This window comes from Oncorhynchus mykiss, chromosome 15, assembly GCF_013265735.2.
Source record: "Oncorhynchus mykiss isolate Arlee chromosome 15, USDA_OmykA_1.1, whole genome shotgun sequence".
NCBI lineage: Eukaryota > Metazoa > Chordata > Actinopteri > Salmoniformes > Salmonidae > Oncorhynchus > Oncorhynchus mykiss.
Window position 1 is genome coordinate 42,002,678 of NC_048579.1, and position 21,237 is coordinate 42,023,914.

At 43.2% G+C, this 21,237-nt stretch overlaps 1 long non-coding RNA gene across 1 annotated transcript; it reads left to right on the plus strand.

The window, feature by feature from the left end:
* Positions 1–16,798: 16,798 nt before the first annotated feature.
* LOC118938919 lies at positions 16,799–20,649 on the plus strand. The gene is made up of 4 exons (XR_005036313.1): positions 16,799–17,166; positions 17,575–17,720; positions 17,918–18,151; positions 19,004–20,649. It is a non-coding gene; the product is annotated as an uncharacterized LOC118938919 (long non-coding RNA).
* Positions 20,650–21,237: the final 588 nt, after the last annotated feature.

Here is a 21,237-nt window from a genome sequence, read left to right on the forward strand (position 1 = left end):
GCAATTTCAAAAAATATATGGATAAGAATAAGAGATAAAAGTAACACGTAATTAAAGAGCAGCAGTAAAAAATAACAATATACAGTGCCTTGCGAAAGTATTCGGCCCCCTTGAACTTTGCGACCTTTTGCCACATTTCAGGCTTCAAACATAAAGATATAAAACTCTATTTTTTTGTGAAGAATCAACAACAAGTGGGAAACAATCATGAAGTGGAATGACATTTATTGGATATTTCAAACTTTTTTAACAAATCAAAAACTGAAAAATTGGCCGTGCAAAATTATTCAGCCCCCTTAAGTTAATACTTTGTAGCGCCACCTTTTGCTGCGATTACAGCTGTAAGTCGCTTGGGGTATGTCTCTATCAGTTTTGCACATCGAGAGACTGAATTTTTTTCCCATTCCTCCTTGCAAAACAGCTCGAGCTCAATGAGGTTGGATGGAGAGCATTTGTGAACAGCAGTTTTCAGTTCTTTCCACAGATTCTCGATTGGATTCAGGTCTGGACTTTGACTTGGCCATTCTAACACCTGGATATGTTTATTTTTGAACCATTCCATTGTAGATTTTGCTTTATGTTTTGGATCATTGTCTTGTTGGAAGACAAATCTCCGTCCCAGTCTCAGATCTTTTGCAGACTCCATCAGGTTTTCTTCCAGAATGGTCCTGTATTTGGCTCCATCCATCTTCCCATCAATTGGTATTACAGATTCAGTCAGGGACAGGTTGAAAATGTCAGTGAAGACACTTGCCAGTTGGTCAGCGCATGCTCTGAGTACATGTCCTGGGCATCCGTCTGGCCCTGCGGCCTTGTGAATGTTGACCTGTTAAAAGGTCTTACTCACATCAGCTACGGAGAACGTGATCACACAGTTGTCCGGAACAGCTGATGCTCTGCTCTCATGCATGCTTCAGTGTTGTTTGCCTCGAAACGAGTTTAGAAGTAATTTAGCTCGTCTGGTAGGCTCGTGTCACTGGGCAGCTCTCGGCTGTGCTTCCCTTTGAAGTCTGTAATAGTTTGCGAGCCCTGCCACATCTGACAAGCGTCGGAGCCAGTGTAGTACAATTCAATCTTACTCCTGTATTGACGCTTTGCCTGTTTGATGGTTCGTCGGAGGGCATAGCAGAATTTCTTATAAGCGTCCGGATAAGAGTGCCACTCCTTGAAAGCAGCAACTCTACCCTTTAGCTCTTTAGCTTATGTACGTACAGTCACTGTGGGGACAACATCATCTATGCACTTATTGATGAAGCAAGTGACTGATGTGGTGTAGTCCTTAATGTGGTGTACTCCTGTGCTTCAACCTGAGGAAAAGAGCAAAGAGTGGGAAGAAATGAACCTCACTGCTCAAATTTCAGAGCTGGTTCAAGATGCTGAGTCTTGTCACAACTTCCGGACTTGTCTCCCTGCGCTGCGGTGCAGTTTGTTGCTAATTGGCTACCTCCCAAATTTACGTTTTTTACTTTTCCATTTTTAATAACCGTTTAATTAAAGTTTTTTCCCCTTGCTCAACTTTTTTTCATTCAACTTTTTCACTCCGGATGCTTTATCTGGACATGGTTCTACAGGACCTCCACCAGCCGAAGGTAAGTAATAACATTAACATGATGCCATCTAATTGCAGTCACTGTACTCATAATACACAGGAAAACTATTGCCTTATGGTGAGGATAGCCGTGCTGCAAGCCCAGCTTCATATGCAATCATTAGACAATGGTCATTTAAGTGTAGGAAACGATGAAACTGTATCTGTGCCACCAGTAAGTACAGATAGTAGTATAAATCCCCTCGTACAGTCCCCTAGCTGGACAATTTTCTCAAGGCTTCTAGAAAGAAATGTTGTCAGAAATGCTCAACCGGTGTCGCTCATTCAGCTGACAGAAACGTTCAATCGGTTCTCCCCATTAAGCATCGAGTCGGAGTCAGAGGCCGAGCCTTCTCTGGTCTCTGGCCACCGAATCCTCCCACCATTACCTCTGACAAATTGAAAACCCTAGTCATTGGCGACTCCTTTACCCGCAGTATTAGACTTAAAACTAATCATCCAGCGATCATACACTGTTTACCAGGGGGCAGGGCTACCAACATAAAGGATAATCTGAAGAGGGTGCTGGCTAAGGCTAAAACTGGCGAGTGTAGAGAGTATTTTGTGCAATTTTGTTATCTAAGTCGGCACCAACGATGTTAGGATGAAACAGTCAGAGGTCACCAAGCACAACATAACTTCAGCATGTAAATCAGCTAGAAAGATGTGCCGGCATTGAGTAATTGTCTCTGGCCCCCTCCCAGTTATGGGGAGTGATGAGCTCTACAGCAGTCTCACAACTCAATCGCTGGTTGAAAAAGTTTTATGTCCTTCCCAAAAGATAGAATTTGTAGATAACTGGCCTCTTTATGGGACTCATCCACCAACAGGATCAAGTCTGGCCTGCTGAGGAGTGATGGGACTCCATCCTAGCTGGAGGGGTGCTCTCATCTTAACTATCAACATAGACAGGGCTCTAACTCCCCTAGCTTCACAATGAGATAGGGTGCAGGCCAGGCAGCAGGTTGTAAGCCAGCTTTCTGGTTTCTGACACTAGCATAGTCAGTGTAGTCAGCTCAGCTATCCCCATTGAGATCGTGTCTGTGCCTCAACCTGGGTTAAGCAAAACTAAACATGGTGGTGTTTGCTTTAGCAATCTCACTGGAAAAAAGACCTCCATTCCTATCATAGTTGAAAGTGATTGTGTAACGAGGTGTTGCTAACATTGACGATAGCAAATTTGAATTTACAAAAAAAAGACTGCGTTTTCGTCTTTTGAGCTTCTAGTCATGAAATCTATGCAGCCTACTCAATCCCTTTTTATAGCTACTGTTTACAGGCCTCCTGGGCCATATAAAGCATTCCTCACTGAGTTCCCTGAATTCCTATCGGACCTTGCAGTCATTGCAGATAATATTCTAAGTTTTGGGGACTTTAATATTGTCACGAATCGGCTCGAAGTCCGTAACAAAAAGGGAGACAACGTAGAGATAAGGAATAACTCAAATATATTTATTAACTAAAACAACCTAAATACAATTTACAATGGTGTGTGTAATCAGTAGTGTAAGTGAGTGGTTGTGTGCATAGATGTGATAATAAGGGGTGTTGAAAGGTGCCAAAGCAAACAAACAAAGCGGCCACAAAAATGGCTCTACCAAAATCTAACATTGTCTCTGCATGGAGAGAGTCTCCTCAATGAATGGGGAAGATGTGTATTTATCCCGGGACACCCCCGGGCCCAGGTGTGTCCCATGTCGCTGACGACCCTCCCAGCGTCGCCCACCGACATCCTAACAAGGAAAACAAGAGCAAAGAGAAAGAATACTGCAAACAGAGTGGGAGGTTCGTCACAATCTTCACATTTAAAAGTCCACAGACCCACTCCAAAATGCTTTCGGAGCTATCATCGACTCAGTGGGTTTTGTCCAACAAGTCTCCGAACCTACTCACTGCTACAGTCATACCCTGGACCTAGTTTTGTCCTGTGGAATAAATATTGTGGATCTAAATGTTTTTCCTCATAATCCTGGACTATCGGACCACCATCTTATTATGTTTGCAATCGCAACAAATAATCTGTTTAGACCCCAACCACGGATCATCAAAATCCCTGCTATAAATTCTCAGACAACCCAAAGATTCCTAGATGCCCTTCCAGACTCCATCCGCCTACCAAGGATGTCAGAGCACAAAAATCAGTTAACCACCTAACTGAGAAACTAAATTTAACCTTGCTTCATACCCTAGATGCAGTTGCACCCCTAAAAACAAAAAACATTTGTCACAAGAAACTAGCTCCCAGGTGTACAGAAAATACCAGAGCCCTGAAGCAAGCTTCCAGAAAATTGGAACGGAAATGGCGCTCCATCAAACTGGAAGTCTTCCGACTAGCTTGGAAAGACATTACCATGCAGTATCGAAGAGCCCTCACTGCAGCTCGATCATCCTATTTTTCCAACCTAATTGAGGAGAATAAAAACAATCCAAAATTGATTTTCGATCCTGTCGCAAAGCTAACTAAAAAGCAGCATTCCCCAGGAGAGGATGGCTTTCACTTCAGCAGTGATGAATTCATGAACTTCGTTGACGAAAATATCAAAACACTGCCAGGACCTAGGATCAATGGAGACATTCAAGTTTTTTAATCCTATATCCCTTGACGCTTTCATGAAATTATTCATCACCTCTAAACTTTCAAGATGCATACTGGACCCTATTCCAATCAAACTACTGAAAGAGCTGCTTCCTGTGCTTGGTCCTCTTATGTTGAACATAATAAACGGCTCTCTATCCACCGGATTTGTACTAAACTCCCTAAAAGTGGCAGTAATAAAGCATTTTGAAAAAGCCAAACCTTGACCCATAAAATATAAAAAACGATCGGCCTATATCGAATCTCCCATTCCTCTCAAATGTTTTTGAAAAAGCTGTTGCGCAGTAACTCACTGCCTTCCTGAAGACAAATACTATATCCGAAACGCTTCAGTCTGGTCTTAGACCCAATCATAGCGCTGAGACTGCACTCGTGAAGGTAGTAAATGGCCTTTTAATGGCGTCAGACCCCAAGGCTCTGCATCTGTCCTTGTGCTCCTAGACCTTAGTGCTGCTTTTGACACCATCGATCACCACATTCTTTGGAGAGATTGGAAACTCTAATTGGTGTACACGGACAAGTTCTGGCCTGGTTTAGATCTTATCTGTCGAAAATACATCACTTTGTCTCTGTGGATGGTTTGTCCATTGTAAGTTTCAGTGTTCCTCAAGGCTCAGTTTTAGGACCACTATTGTTTTCACTATATATTTTACCTCTTGGTGATGTAATTTGGAAACATAATATTAACTTTCACTGCTATGCAGACGATACACAGCTGTACATTTAGATGAAACATGGTGAAGCCCCAAAATTTCCCTCCCTGGAAGCCTGTGTCTCAGGCATAAGGAGGTGGATGGCGGCAAATGTTTTACTTTTAAACTCGGACCAGAGATGCTAGTTCTAGGTCCAAAGAAACAAAGAGATCTTCTGTTGGATCTGACAATTCATCTTTGTGGTTGTACAATCGTCTCAAATAAAAAACTGTGAAGGACCTCAGCGTTACTCTGGACCTTGATCTCTCTTTTGACGAACATATCAAGAATATTTCAAGGACAGCTTTTTCCCATCTTCGTAATGTTGCAAAAATAATGGAGAAAAGCTAATCCATGCTTTTGTCACATCTAGATTAGACTACTGCAATGCTCTACTTTCCGGCTAACTGGATAAAGCACTAAATAAACGTAATTTAGTGCTAAACACGGCTGCTAGAATCTTGACTAGAACCAAAACATTTGATCATATTACTCCAGTGCTAGCCTCTCTACACTAGCTTCCTGTTAAGGCTAGGGCTGATTTCAAGGTTTTACTGCTAACCTACAAAGCATTACATGGGCTTGCTCCTACCCATCTCTCCGATTTCGTCCTGCCATACATACCTACATGTATGTTACGGTCACAAGATGCAGGCCTCCCTATTGTCCCTAGAATTTCTAAGGAAGCAGCTGGAGGCAGGGCTTTGTCCTAAATTTTTATGTAATGGTCTGCCTATCCATGTGAGATAAAAAACTGAAAAATTGGGCGTGCAAAATTATTCAGCCCCCTTAAGTTAATATTTTGTAGCGCCACCTTTTGCTGCGATTACAGCTGTAAGTCGCTTGGGGTATGTCTCTATCAGTTTTGCACATCGAGAGACTGAAATTTTTTCCCATTCCTCCTTGCAAAACAGCTTGAGCTCAGTGAGGTTGGATGGAGAGCATTTGTGAACAGAAGTTTTCAGTTCTTTCCACAGATTCTCGATTGGATTCAGGTCTGGACTTTGACTTGGCCATTCTAACACCTGGATATGTTTATTTTTGAACCATTCCATTGTAGATTTTGCTTTATGTTTTGGATCATTGTCTTGTTGGAAGACAAATCTCCGTCCCAGTCTCAGGTCTGTTTGACAGTGGGGATGGTGTGTGTAGCTTTTACGCCAAACATAATGTTTTGCATTGTTGCCAAAAAGTTCAATTTTGGTTTCATCTGACCAGAGCACCTTCTTCCACATGTTTGGTGTGTCTCCCAGGTGGCTTGTGGCAAACTTTAAACGACACTTTTTATGGATATCTTTAAGAAATTGCTTTCTTCTTGCCACTCTTCCATAAAGGCCAGATTTGTGCAATATACGACTGATTGTTGTCCTATGGACAGAGTCTCCCACCTCAGCTGTAGATCTCTGCAGTTCATCCAGAGTGATCATGGGCCTCTTGGCTGCATCTCTGATCAGTCTTCTCCTTGTATGAGCTGAAAGTTTAGAGGGACGGCCAGGTCTTGGTAGATTTGCAGTGGTCTGATACTCCTTCCATTTCAATATTATCGCTTGCACAGTGCTCCTTGGGATGTTTAAAGCTTGGGAAATCTTTTTGTATCCAAATCCGGCTTTAAACTTCTTCACAACAGTATCTCGGACCTGCCTGGTGTGTTCCTTGTTCTTCATGATGCTCTCTGCGCTTTTAACGGACCTCTGAGACTATCACAGTGCAGGTGCATTTATACGGAGACTTGATTACACACAGGTGGATTGTATTTATCATCATTAGTCATTTAGGTCAACATTGGATCATTCAGAGATCCTCACTGAACTTCTGGAGAGAGTTTGCTGCACTGAAAGTAAAGGGGCTGAATAATTTTGCACGCCCAATTTTTCAGTTTTTGATTTGTTAAAAAAGTTTGAAATATCCAATAAATGTAGTTCCACTTCATGATTGTGTCCCACTTGTTGTTGATTCTTCACGAAAAAATACAGTTTTATATATTTATGTTTGAAGCCTGAAATGTGGCAAAAGGTCGCAAAGTTCAAGGGGGCCGAATACTTTCGCAAGGCACTGTATGCAGGCTTAGTCTCAACTTTTAGGTCTATTGAAGACTCATATTTTCAGTAGGCCCTATGCTTGAGTGTAGTCTGGCCCAAGGGTGTGAAGATCTTCATGGACTATACTCACCCTTGTCTCAGGGTAGTAAGTTGGTGGTTTGCGGATATCCCGCTAGTGGTGTGGAGGCTGTGCTTTGGCCCTGTCCGGGGGTTGCCGGATGGGGCCAGTGTCTCCCTCTTGTCTCAGCCTCCAGTATTTATGCTGCAGTAGTTTGTGTCGGGGGGCTAGGGTCAGTCTGGTGTAGTTCTCCTGTCTTATCCGGTGTCGTGTGTGAATTTAAGATCCTTCTAATTTTCTCTCTCTCCCTCCCCTCAGACCTGAGCCCTAAGACCATGCCTCAGGACTACCTGGCCCGATGACTCCTTGCTGTCCCCAGTCCACCTGGTTGTGCTGCTGCTCCAGTTTCAACTGTTCTGCCTGCGGCTATGGAACCCTGACCTGTGGAACACCGGACGTGCTATCTTGTCCCGGATCTGCTGTTTTTGACTCTCTCTCCCTACCGCACATGCTGTCTCAAACTCCGATTGCCTGGCTATGAAAAACCAACTGATATTTTCTCCTGAGGTGCTGACCTGTTGCACCCTCTACAACCACTGTGATTATTATTATTTGACCCTGTTGGTCATCAATGAACGTTTGAACATCTTGGCCATGTACTGTGTACTCCACCCGGCACAGCCAGAAGGCCATGTACTCCACCCGGCACAGCCAGAAGAGGCCAACTGGCTAATGCAATAGCGGCTGTCAATGCAATGGCTGGTCTGGAGTTTGTCTGATGTGTACCATTATACACTGCTCAAAAAATAAAGGGAACACTTAAACAACACAATGTAACTCCAAGTCAATCACACTTCTGTGAAATCAAACTGTCCACTTAGGAAGCAACACTGATTGACAATAAATTTCACATGCTGTTGTGCAAATGGAATAGACAATAGGTGGAAATTATAGGCAATAAGCAAGACACCCCAAATAAAGGAGTGGTTCTGCAGGTGGGGACCACAGACCACTTCTCAGTTCCTATGCTTCCTGGCTGATGTTTTGGTCACTTTTGAATGCTGCCGGTGCTTTCACTCTAGTGGTAGCATGAGACGGAGTCTACAACCCACACAAGTGGCTCAGGTAGTGCAGCTCATCCAGAATGGCACATCAATGCGAGCTGTGGCAAGAAGGTTTGCTGTGTCTGTCAGCGTAGTGTCCAGAGCATGGAGGCGCTACCAGGAGACAGGCCAGTACATCAGAAGACGTGGAGGAGGCCGTAGGAGGGCAACAACCCAGCAGCAGGACCGCTACCTCCGCATTTGTGCAAGGAGGAGCAGGAGGAGCACTGCCAGAGCCCTGCAAAATGACCTCCAGCAGGCCACAAATGTGTATGTGTCTGCTCAAACGGTCAGAAACAGACTCCATGAGGGTGGTATGAGGGCCCAACGTCCACAGGTGGGGGTTGTGCTTACAGCCCAACACCGTGCAGGACGTTTTTCATTTGCCAGAGAACACCAAGATTGGCAAATTCGCCACTGGCGCCCTGTGCTCTTCACAGATGAAAGCAGGTTCACACTGAGCACATGTGACAGACGTGACAGTCTGGAGACGCCGTGGAGAACGTTCTGCTGCCTGCAACATCCTCCAGCATGTCCGGTTTGGCGGTGGGTCAGTCATGGTGTGGGGTGGAATTTCTTTGGGGGGCCGCACAGCCCTCCATGTGCTCGCCAGAGGTAGCCTGACTGCCATTAGGTACCGAGATGAGATCCTCAGACCCCTTGTGAGACCATATGCTGGTGCGGTTGGCCCTGGGTTCCTCCTAATGCAAGACAATGCTAGACCTCATGTGGCTGGAGTGTGTCAGCAGGTCCTGCAAGAGGAAGGCATTGATGCTATGGACTGGCCCGCCCGTTCCCCAGACCTGAATCCAATTGAGCACATCTGGGACATCATGTCTCGCTCCATCCACCAACGCCACGTTGCACCACAGACTGTCCAAGAGTTGGCGGATGCTTTAGTCCAGGTCTGGGAGGAGATCCCTCAGGAGACCATCCACCACCTCATCAGGAGCATTATTATGTTATTTTAGTGTTCCCTTTATTTTTTTGAGCAGTGTATTTCACATGATAGGCAAACCACTGTCATGCCTTTTCACACAAAACATATATGTACACAGATAAAATAGACAATTGCCTTCAAGTAGGTCGTTTTGGTTTTATTTACCTTGTCCTCTCTTGCTCATGTCGGTAGCTACTTCCTGATATTTGATTGATGGAACAATCCAGCCAATGGTTAGGCGGCTGTGGTTTTGGCAACGGGAACTGATTGGTCAGGAGTTAAAGGTCCTGCCCCCAGAGCTGTTCAAATCAAATCAAATCAAATGTATTTATATAGCCCTTCGTACATCAGCTGATATCTCAAATGGCTGTCCAGAAACCCAGCCTAAAACCCCAAACAGCAAGCAATGCAGGTGTAGAAGCACGGTGGCTAGGAAAAACTCCCTAGAAAGACCAAAACCTAGGATGAAACCTAGAGAGGAACCAGGCTATGTGGGGTGGCCAGTCCTCTTCTGGCTGTGCCGGGTGGAGATTATAACAGAACATGGCCAAGATGTTCAAATGTTCATAAATGACCAGCATGGTCGAATAATAATAAGGCAGAACAGTTGAAACTGGAGCAGCAGCAGGGCCAGGTGGACTGGGGACAGCATGGAGTCATCATGTCAGGTAGTCCTGAGGCATGGTCCTAGGGCTCAGGTCCTCCTCCGAGAGAAAGAGAGAATTAGAGAGAGCACTTTTAAATTCACACAGGACACCAAATAGGACAGGAGAAGTACTCCAGATATAACAAACTGACCCTAGCCCCCCGACACTGTGGCCCCATCCGAGGACACCCCCGGACAGGGCCAAACAGGAAGGATATAACCCCACCTACTTTGCCAAAGCACAGCCCCCACACCACTAGAGGGATATCTTCAAACACCAACTTACCATCCTGAGACAAGGCTGAGTATAGCCCACAAAGATCTCCGCCACGGCACAACCCAAGGGGGGGCGCCAACCCAGACAGGATGACCACATCAGTGAATCAACCCACTCAGGTGACAAACCCCCTCCAGGGACGGTATGAGAGAGCCCCAGTAAGCCAGTGACTCAGCCCCTGTAATAGGGTTAGAGGCAGAGAATCCCAGTGGAAAGAGGGGAACCGGCCAGGCAGAGACAGCAAGGGCGGTTCGTTGCTCCAGAGCCTTTCCGTTCACCTTCCCACTCCTGGGCCAGACTACACTCAATCATATGACCCACTGAAGAGATGAGTCTTCAGTAAGGACTTAAAGGTTGAGACCGATTTTGCGTCTCTGACATGGGTAGGCAGACCGTTCCATAAAAATGGAGCTCTATAGGAGAAAGCCCTGCCTCCAGCTGTTTGCTTAGAAATTCTAGGGACAATTAGGAGGCCTGCGTCTTGTGACCATAGCATACGCGTAGGTATGTACGGCAGGACCAAATCAGAGAGATAGGTAGGAGCAAGCCCATGTAATGCTTTGTAGGTTAGCAGTAAAACCTTGAAATCAGCCCTTGCTTTGACAGGAAGCCAGTGTAGGGAGGCTAGCACTGGAGTAATATGATCAAATTCTTTGGTTCTAGTCAGGATTCTAGCAGCCGTATTTAGCACTAACTGAAGTTTATTTAGTGCTTTATCCGGGTAGCCGGAAAGTAGAGCATTGCAGTAGTCTAACCTAGATGTGACAAAAGCATGGATACATTTTTCTGCATCATTTTTGGACAGAAAGTTTCTGATTTTTGCAATGTTACGTAGATGGAAAAAAGCGGTCCTTGAAATGGTCTTGATATGTTCTTCAAAAGAGAGATCAGGGTCCAGAGTAACACTGAGGTCCTTCACAGTTTAATTTGAGACGACTGTACAACCATTAAGAATAATTGTCAGATTCAACAGAAGATCTCTTTGTTTCTTGGGACCTAGAACAAGCATCTCTGTTTTGTCCGAGTTTAAAAGTAGAACGTTTTTAGCCATCCACTTCCTTATGTCTGAAACACATGCTTCTAGCGAGGGCAATTTTGGGGCTTCACCATGTTTCATTGAAATGTTCAGCTGAGTGTCATCCGCATAGCAGTGAAAGTTAACATTATGTTTTCGAATGACATCCCCAAGAGGTAAAATATATAGTGAAAACAATAGTGGTCCTAAAACGGAACCTTGAGGAACACCGAAATTTACAGTTGATTTGTCAGAGGACAAACCATTCACAGAGACAAACTGATATCTTTCCGACAGATAAGATCTAAACCAGGCCAGAACTTGTCCGTGTAGACCAATTTGGGTTTCCAATCTCTCCAAAAGAATGTGGTGATCGATTGTATCAAAAGCAGCACTAAGGTCTAGGAGCACGAGGACAGATGCAGTGCCTCGGTCTGATGCCATTAAAAGGTAATTTACGACCTTCACAAGTGCAGTCTCAGTGCTATGATGGGGTCTAAAACCAGACTGAAGCATTTCGTATACATTGTTTGTCTTCAGGAAGGCAGTGAGTTGCTGCGCAACAGCCTTTTCTAAAAATTTAGAGAGGAATGGAAGATTCGATATAGGCCGATAGTTTTTTATATTTTCTGGGTCAAAGTTTGGCTTTTTCAAGAGAGGCTTTATTACTGCCAGTTTGGTACACATTCGGTGGATAGAGAGCCGTTTATTATGTTCAACGTAGGAGGGCCAAGCACAGGAAGCAGCTCTTTCAGTAGTTGCTAAATGTTAGCAACACCTCCGCCTTTGCGGGATGCACGGGGGATATGGTCACTAGTGTAGCCAGGAGGTGAGGCCTCATTTAACACAGTAAATTCATCAGGCTTAAGCCATGTTTCAGTCAGGCCAATCACATCAAGATTATGATCAGTGATTAGTTCATTGACTCTAATTGAACTGTTACCTGCGAAACTCTTTACATATTTTCACAACTTTCTACAAGTTTACGAATCTCTTGGTAAAGTGACAAGAGTGACAGAACTCTGAGTGCGTGCAGATTCAAAATCTGCAAGTGTATTTTTGATTCACAGCAGAATATTCATCCTCGTAAATGGACTTTTAATAATTCTGAAAATAAATGATGATTGCAAATCTTATTGAATGTATTCAAATGTCAAGTTACAAGTTTGTGACCGTTGTTAAATCTTTTGAAATTCAATTACACATTTGCGAATCGTACTTGCAACCCACAAATCTCAATCTACATTGAAAGACCATGTTAATTCATGACGGTATCTTATATCGCTAGTACACTCTTTAAAAAAAAGAACCAAGAAGGGTTCTATGTTTGCATCGTATACACTGAGTTTACAAAACATTAGGAACACCTGCTTTTTCCATGACATAGACTGACCAGGTGAATCTAAAGTGAAAGCTATGATCCCTTATTGATGTCATTTGTTAAAACCACTTCATTCAGCGTAGATGCTTGGGAGGTGACAGGTTAAAGGTGGACGTTTTGTAGAATAATAGTGAAAACATCAAAACTATGAAATAAAACATGGAATCATGTAGTAACCCAAAAAGTGTTAAACAAATGAAAATATATTTTATATTTCAGATTCTTCAAAGTAACCACCCTTTGCCTTGATGACAGCTTTGCACATTCTTGCCATTCTCTCAACCAGCTTCCTGTGGTAGTGACCTGGAATGCATTTCAATGAACAGGTGTGTCTCGTTAAAAGTTAATTTGTGGAATGTCTTTCCTTCTTGATGCATTTGAGCCAATCAGTTGTGTTGTGACAAGGTAGGGGTGGTATACAGAAGATAGCCCTATATGTTAAAAGTCCATATTATGGCAAGAACAACTCAAATACGCAAGAGAAATGACAGTCCATAATTACCTCAAGACATGAAGGTCAGTCAATCTGGAAAATGTCAAGAACTGTGCAGTCGCAAAAACCATCAAGCTCTATGATGAAATTGGCTCTCATGAGGACCGCCACAGGAAAGGAAGACCAAGAGTTACCTTTGATGCAGAGGATAAGTTCATTAGAATTACCAGCCTCAAAAAGTGCAGCCCAAAGAAATGTTTCACAGAGTTCAAGTAACATCTCAACATCAACTGTTCAGAAGAGACTGTGTGAATCAGGCCTTTGTGGTTGAATTGCTGCAAATAAACTACTATTAAAGGACACCAATAAGAAGAAGGGACTTGCTTGGGCCAAGAAGGAAGTGTGATTGTGTGGGGGTCCTTTGCTGGTGACACGGTCAGTGATTTATTTAGAATTCTAGGCACACTTAACCAGCATGGCTACCAAAGCAGTTTGCAGCGATACGCCATCCCATATGGTTTGGGCTTATTGGGACTATCATTAGTTTTTCAACAGGACAATGACCAAACACACCTCCAGGCTGTGTAAGGGCTATTTGACTAAGAATGAGAGTGATAGAGTGCTGCATCAGATGACCTGGCCTCTACAATCACCCGACCTCAACCCAGTTGAGATGGTTTGAGCTGAGTTGGACCTTAGAGTGAACGGGAAAGCAGTCAACAAGTGCTCAGCATATGTGGGAACTCCTTCAAGTCTGTTGGAAAAGCATTCCAGGTGAAGCTGGTTTTAGAGAATGCCAAGAGTGTGCAAAGCGGTTATCAAGGCAAAGGGTGGCTACTTTGAAGAATCTTAACTATCTTTTGATTTGTGTAACACTTTTTTGGTTACCACATGATTCCATATGTGTTATTTCATGGTTTTGATGTCTTCACTATTAGAAAATGTAGAAAATAGTAAAAAATAAAATAAAATAAAAAATATGGAATGCGTAGGTGTGTCCAAACTTTTGTCTGGTACTTTACATTTGCACATAAATACTGGTAGTCCACTTATATAGTTATAAACATACTAAAACATGCTCAAGCCAACTGTACTGTATCATCCAGAAAGCCATATGTATTGATGCGCTTTAACATTAGAATTCTGATATATTTAGAATGACTGTTTTGAGTGCCCTACGTTGAGTTTATCATTTAAATTCAAGACCGTCAACTTAGCACACATCGACACTGTAGTAACCTGGTATATTTATGTTAAGTATTATGCTTAACAATAGATGGCAGTATTGACACAATACGTGGTTTGCTTTCCGCTATCCGTAGCCGTTTAAATGTCTGCCATATATATCAGGCTCTAGAAAGCCTCAGGTGCATTCCAGTAATGTTATTCAAGGTTACAATTAAATACTAAAACATACTTACGTGTCCGGTGTCATCAATCTAAGAAGCATCCTAAAATACTACAGACCCGGTTAGAATACATTTACAAACAGGAGACAGTTGAACTTTTCTCATTACAGCCCCCGTTTGTTTTACTGTCGCGAGGGGCATGTTAATGACAGATCTCTATGAGTTGAACAACTGACGAGGTATCCCCCTTTCCCTTTTCCCTATCGCAATGCATTTTAATCTAAATTATAAGCAACCCAGTGTGTAGACCTCCAAAATCAACATGATACCTCAAATAAACAGTTTAGGGCAACCCTAAATCAATTTACAGGAACAGTTGACCACCCCCCTCCTTCCCGCCACTCTTCTCCTGGTGTTTCTTCATGTTCTGCTGGAGATTGTGTTTCAGTTTGTCCTCCCAATGGCACATGTTCAACGTGGATGGCCTTTACAGTCCATTATGTCTTGTCCATTTTCCTACCAGTACACCAGCAGTATGAAAGAAGTTTGGACCTGATGTCTCTCCATGCTCACTCCACATGGACTGTGTACAGGTTGCTGGCTCGAACTCAGGTCTCACAGTAGAGGTGGTGAAGGACAAGGTTGAAGTGAACGCATCTGTCGCCATTTCTTCAGCTGGTCAGGGAGCTTAAGCTCACATTGCTCTCGTCGATTTATTCCTTCTATGCATCAAGATACCCTCTGTAGTCACTATCGCCAAAACTTGAGAGAGGACAGACAAAAACAACAGTTTAAGACATTTATGATTATGGAAATCCAGACCAACTATTCACCCTATGACAAAGTATTACATTCCCAATTTTCTTAATATCAAAATTTCTAAGACAATTGTCAAAGAGCATAACAACATACTTGTTGAAAAACGTTGAAAAACCTTATCATACTGGTGACCTCCCCGCAGAGTTACCGGGTCAGAGAGTTCGAGAGCTAACCCTTAGGGAGAAATCCTGACCATACATCAGAGTTACCGGGTCAGAGAGTTCGAGAGCTAACCCTTAGGGAGAAATCCTGACCATACATCAGAGTTACCGGGTCAGAGAGTTCGAGAGCTAACCCTTAGGGAGAAATCCTGACCATACATCAGAGTTACCGGGTCAGAGAGTTAGAGAGCTAACCCTTAGGGAGAAATCCTGACCATACAGTAGAGTTACCGGGTCAGAGAGTTAGAGAGCTAACCCTTAGGGAGAAATCCTGACCATACAGCAGAGTTACAGGGACAGAGAGTTAGAGAGCTAACCCTTAGGGAGAAATCCTGACCATACAGCAGAGTTACCAGGTCAGGGAGTTAGAGAGCTAACCCGTAGGGAGAAATCCCAACCATACAGCAGAGTTACAGGGACAGAGAGTTAGAGAGCTAACCTTTAGGGAGAAATCCCGACCATACAGCAGAGTTACAGGGTCATAGAGTTAAAGAGCTAACCCTCAGGGAGAAATCCTGACCATACAGCAGAGTTACAGGGTCAGAGAGTTAGAGAGCTAACCCTCAGGGAGAAATCCTGACCATACAGCAGAGTTACAGGGTCAGAGAGTTAGAGAGCTAACCCTCAGGGAGAAATCCCGACCATACAGCAGAGATACAGGGTCAGAGAGTTAGAGAGCTAACCCTTAGGGAGAAATCCTGACCATACAGCAGAGATACAGGGTCAGAGAGTTAGAGAGCTAACCCTTAGGGAGAAATCCTGACCATACAGCAGAGTTACAGGGTCAGAGAGTTAGAGAGCTAAACCTTAGGGAGAAATCCTGACCATACAGCAGACCCAATCTGGTGAGATTTGTTATTGAAGCAAGACATAAACAACCAAACACAACAACAGCAATACACTTGTTCATATAAAACTAGAGTTGGGGAAAACAATACAAATACAGTGTATTCGGAAAGTATTCAGATCCCTTGTCTTCATACATATTTTATGTTACAGCCGTATTCTAAAATAGATTCAATTATTATTTTTCCTCATCAATCAACACACAATACCCATAATGACACAAATACCTTATTTACATAAGTATTCAGGGACTTCCTGTTTCCATTGATCATCCTTGAAATGTTTCTACAACAAAATTCAGTAGTCCACCTGTGGTGAATTAAATGTTTTGGACATAATTTGGAAAGGCACAAACCTGTCTATACAAGGTCCCAAAGTTGACAGTGCATGTCAGAGCAAAAACCAAGCCATGAGGTCGAAGGAATTGTCCGTAGAGTGCAGAGACAGGATTGTGTCGAGCAGGGACGTCACTAGAGTTTCATGGATAGGGGGGCTAAGCTTATTTTAGGGGAGGCATACTCCCTCCTGTCCGTTTACTGCTAGCTAACTTTAACCAAAATGTTAGCTACAAGTAGGCCTAACGGTGCATGTACACTAGATAGCAGTAAATTGCCTCGTGCCCCTCAGGCCGCCCATTGTAGTGCATGTACACTAGATAGCAGTAAATTGCCACGTGCCCCTCATGCCGCCCATTGTAGTGCATGTACACTAGATAGCAGTAAATTGCCGCGTGCCCCTCAGGCCGCCCATTGTAGTGCATGTAAACTAGATAGCCGTAAATTGCCGCGTGCCCCTCAGGCCGCCAATTGTAGTGCATGTACACTAGATAGCAGTAAATTGCCGCGTGCCCCTCAAGCCGCCCACTGTGACTTGCCTGTGGGCGTGCTGGCAGCATAGAGCAGCTTTTCGATTGTGCGTCAAGAATCTAGCAGAGCAAGTTCGTATGAAGGTCTGGTTATTGAATGGTGTGAGGGTTGAAAATATGCTTGGCATATAATGTGACTGGCCTTGGGTGTAGGCAGCTATCATGAATTGTTGGGGGCACATACAGAACGTAGGGTAGGGAACAAACGGTCTTTTGTTAGATAACAGGAGCCAGGTGTGTGATAACTGTATCGAGTGCATGAGCGCATAGTTCAATAGTAATATCCTCTAAAACGCTCTGGTGGCAAACAAACTTTGCTGCTCTGTTTCCAATTGTCCACATGAGGGAACCTGTTCAAGTAAGTCAATACATTTAGAAAATGTACAAAAAATGTATTATTAGCTAACTAGCTACAGTGCTGCAAATGAGCTGCTAGATGAGCTAGCTAGTTGACTAGCTTGCTATCTAGCCAACTTCACATACTGTATAGATAGCTAAGTGAATTAAATATCACCATCTACCTAACTTCATGCTAGCTAGCTTGATGTATTTATCACTGTAAAAAACAAACTCCACACGCATTTGTAGATACCTAGCTAACAACCATGGAGGGTGAAAGGATAGCAGCCTCAACTGTCAGTGAGAGAGTAGGCTATTCTGGACAGGGCAGGTTGTTTTGTGTAGTTCCAGTCCCTAAAACGTGAGGACAGTGCTGTCTAATTTGAGTATAATGAAGTCTGTTTCTAGTGATGTTTAATGTCCTCAGATACAGAGAGCTGTGAAAGCAGATGCAGCTGAAGAGGAGTGGTACTCAGTCCTGGTCCTGGGGACTCAAAGGGGTGCATATTTGAGTTTTTGCCTTAGCACTACACAGCTGATTCAGATGATCAACTCATCATCAAGTTTCAAGTGGTATTTATGAATTCATTTGTGATGCTATCCTTGATATGATCCTGCTGTTGCCACATGCTATACATTCACATGTGTGTGTGCATGCATCTATCTATCAAATGTTATCATGATTTGTTATCAGGGATATTATACTTTAGTAATCCACAATGACCTGGTGATGTAATAGTGTAATTACATTGTCTTCCATATTCCTACAGATACCTTGTAACTGGAGATTCCTTCAAAACGATTGCCAACAGTTACCGTGTAGGGCACTGCAAGATTGGGTGACCAGGGCCATCTGGGACTGCCTCCTGGGGGAATTCAGGTGTGTGAAGGCTACCTGTGTCCTGCATAACTTCATGAGGATGGACACGAGGACCAGGAGCGGCTCTGCAGCTCGACACCGTGTGCCAGAGGAGAAGTCTGCTGCTCTGCAGGATGTTTCAAGGGTGGGTTCCAACAACTCAGCAAGAGGCAATCAGTGTGCGGGAGATCTTCACCTCCTACTTCTTCGAAGAGGATGCTGTTCCCTGGCAACACCATAGACTATACTATGCACAACCAAAGGCTCTTTTAAGAGATATTCACATTGCAATAAGAGTATTCTTCCATTTATTTAGCTATGTCAACTGCAGTTATTCAATTCACAGTTTCTCTCCCTTTGATTTCTACTTCTCAGGTGAGGTGAGGGTGCTGTTTAGGTAAGGGTGTGATGTCTGTACAAAAACTAAACAGGCTATTTTAAGAGTCACCCATATTGAAAAAAATGTAGAACACCCTATAACCCACACCTACACACTCATGTATCAATCTGATTGATGGATTGTAGCAGGCTCAAGTGTATAACTGTAGTAAGCAGGCTCAAGTGTATAACTATGTCTCCTTCCACCTTCAAAGAATAGGCAAGAGGGCCAACCATGGAGACACTTCATTATTTCTATAACTATGCAATATTGTCTGTCCTCGTGTGCCCTTTGATGTTTTTCCAGCATGAAGTACCCTGCAGCCACTTAGTGTGGTGAGGCCACACACAGATTCGTGTTGAACACTGTCTCTTTAACTACCTTATTTTCTCAATTAAAGTCTCCTTCACTTCATCCCCATCTCCTCTTCTCCCTAAATGCTCTAGGTTACCCCTCCCGCATCTGAACTGGCTACATACAGGGCACTTGAGATAATGATCCAAGATCAGTTTTGAATTTCACCTGATCATTATGATCATTATGATGATTAACAATGTTAGAATAACAAATAAAAACAAGGCTTAAACATGCTCTCTCTCTCCTGTCTCTCGTCTGCAGATATGTTTTGATGTGAGAGAGGATGCCAACCCCCAGTCTCATCAAAGCCACATCAAAGCCACATCACCCGCTCTTAAGATAACCTTCGGGCCGACTAGATACTATGTAATTGTGATGAACTGAGAGAATATTAGCATAGCACTGTGATTCATTAATCATATGCTGTCTTCCCTGCTCCTGTTCTTACCTCTTTCCCTTTTTGTCTTTAACACCTCTCTCCACCTCTTTCTTCCTTTGTTTTTATAATACACACCAAATGTGCAGTGAAGTGCAGATTACAATTACAATATTATAATGCATGTATTATGTATTTATAGCACTTGTCTCTCATTTGATGAAATACACCTGTCCTGTTTATCAGATCAATGCAGATGAAGGGCATTAGATATTGAGATGAACTGGTTTTAGACATGACACATAGGATGTGTAGCGTACTGTTTTTTTTATTTTTTTATTCTATTTTTGTATATATGAATTACAAATCAGCCTTTAATTAGTTAAATCCTGGTTCTAGTCTGTTAGTTACAATGTGTAACCATTAATGTCCCAGGACCAAGATTGGTAAACACTGTTGAAGTGTATAATTGTAATACATACATGCAGACACAGCATCCTTCAGACTGGAATTTGATACTATTGGATATGACTGAAAAATTGTCTCAAAGACATTCATACCTGAACTCCACCTTTATTTGCCAAGGTAGAGTACATGATCAGTGAATATATTAAATGTACAGGCTACAATGTGGGGCTCTCATGCATGGTAATAACTACATGTATATACGACTTGCATTCTTGGCACAACATGATATTATATTCTACTCAATCCATAGGCTTCATAAATGTCATTCAGGCTGTTTTGAAGTTGATACAACTGGCTATGATAGCGGAGGTTCATAGCTCGGTTCTGAACTAATATGTATACCAAACGTTTGGGTCCATACACAGATCGTCTAGATAGATAGCTACACATCCATGGGCATACAGGGATTTTAATCATCCACTTCATCTATCTGCATTGCATGGCAGATATCAGCAAGGCAAGCTTACAAAATTGTACATTCAATTTGCGCTAAATGCTTTATTTAGCTAGATTCTTTACATCCACATAAAACATATATTGACTGATATTGATTTATTTAGGCGGGGCTAATTAATATTTTAGGGGGGCTTTAGTCCCAAGGCTATAGGCCAAGCAACGTCCCTTGTGTCGAGGCACAGATCTGGGGAAGGGTACCAAAACATTTCTGCAGCGTTGAAAGTACCCAATAACACACTGGCCATTCTTAAATGGAAGAAGTTTGGAACCACCAAGACTCTTCTAGAGCTGACCGCCCGCACAAACTGAGCAATCGGGGGAGGTGACCAAGAACCCGATGGTCACTCTGACAGAGCTCCAGAGTTCCTCTATTGAGTGCCTTTTGGAGTTTGCCAAAAGGCACCTAAAGGACTTTCAGACCATGAGAAAATATTCTCTGGTCTGATGAAACCAAGTCGAACACTGAATCTCAAGCGTCACATCCTTTTGAAACCTGGCACAATCCCTACGGTGAGGAATGGTGATGGCAGCCAGCATCATGCTGTGGGGATGTGTTTCAGTGGCAGGGACTGGGAGACTAGGAAATATGAAAAAGAGAAAGGGAAAGATGAACGGTGCAAAGTACAGAGAGATCCTTGATGAAAACCTGCTCCAGAGAGCTCAGGACCTCAGACTAGGGCGAAGGTTCACCTTCCAACAGGACAATGACCATAAGCACACAGCCAAGACAACACAGGCGTGGCTTTGGGTCTCTGAGTAGTGGCTCAGCCAGAGCCTGGACTTGAACCCAATCAAACATCTCTAGAGAGACCTGAAAGTAGCTGTGCAGTGACTCTCCCCATCCAACCTGACCAAGCTTGAGAGAATCTGTAGAGAAGAATGTGAAAAACTCCCCAAATACGGGTGTGCCAAGCTTGTAGTATCATACTCAAGAGGACTTCAGGCTGTAATCGCCACTCAAGGTGCTTCAACAAAGTACGGGTCTGAATACTTACGTAAATGTCATATTTCATTTTAGTTTTTTAAAAATAAATTTGCAAAAATGTATAAAAAAAATGTATTGCTTTGTCATTATTGGTTATTGTGTGTAGATTGATAAGGGGGAAAAACTATTTAATACATTTTAGAATAAGGCTGTAACATAACAAAATGTGGAAAAGGTCCAAGGGTCAGAATAATTTTCGAATGCACTGTA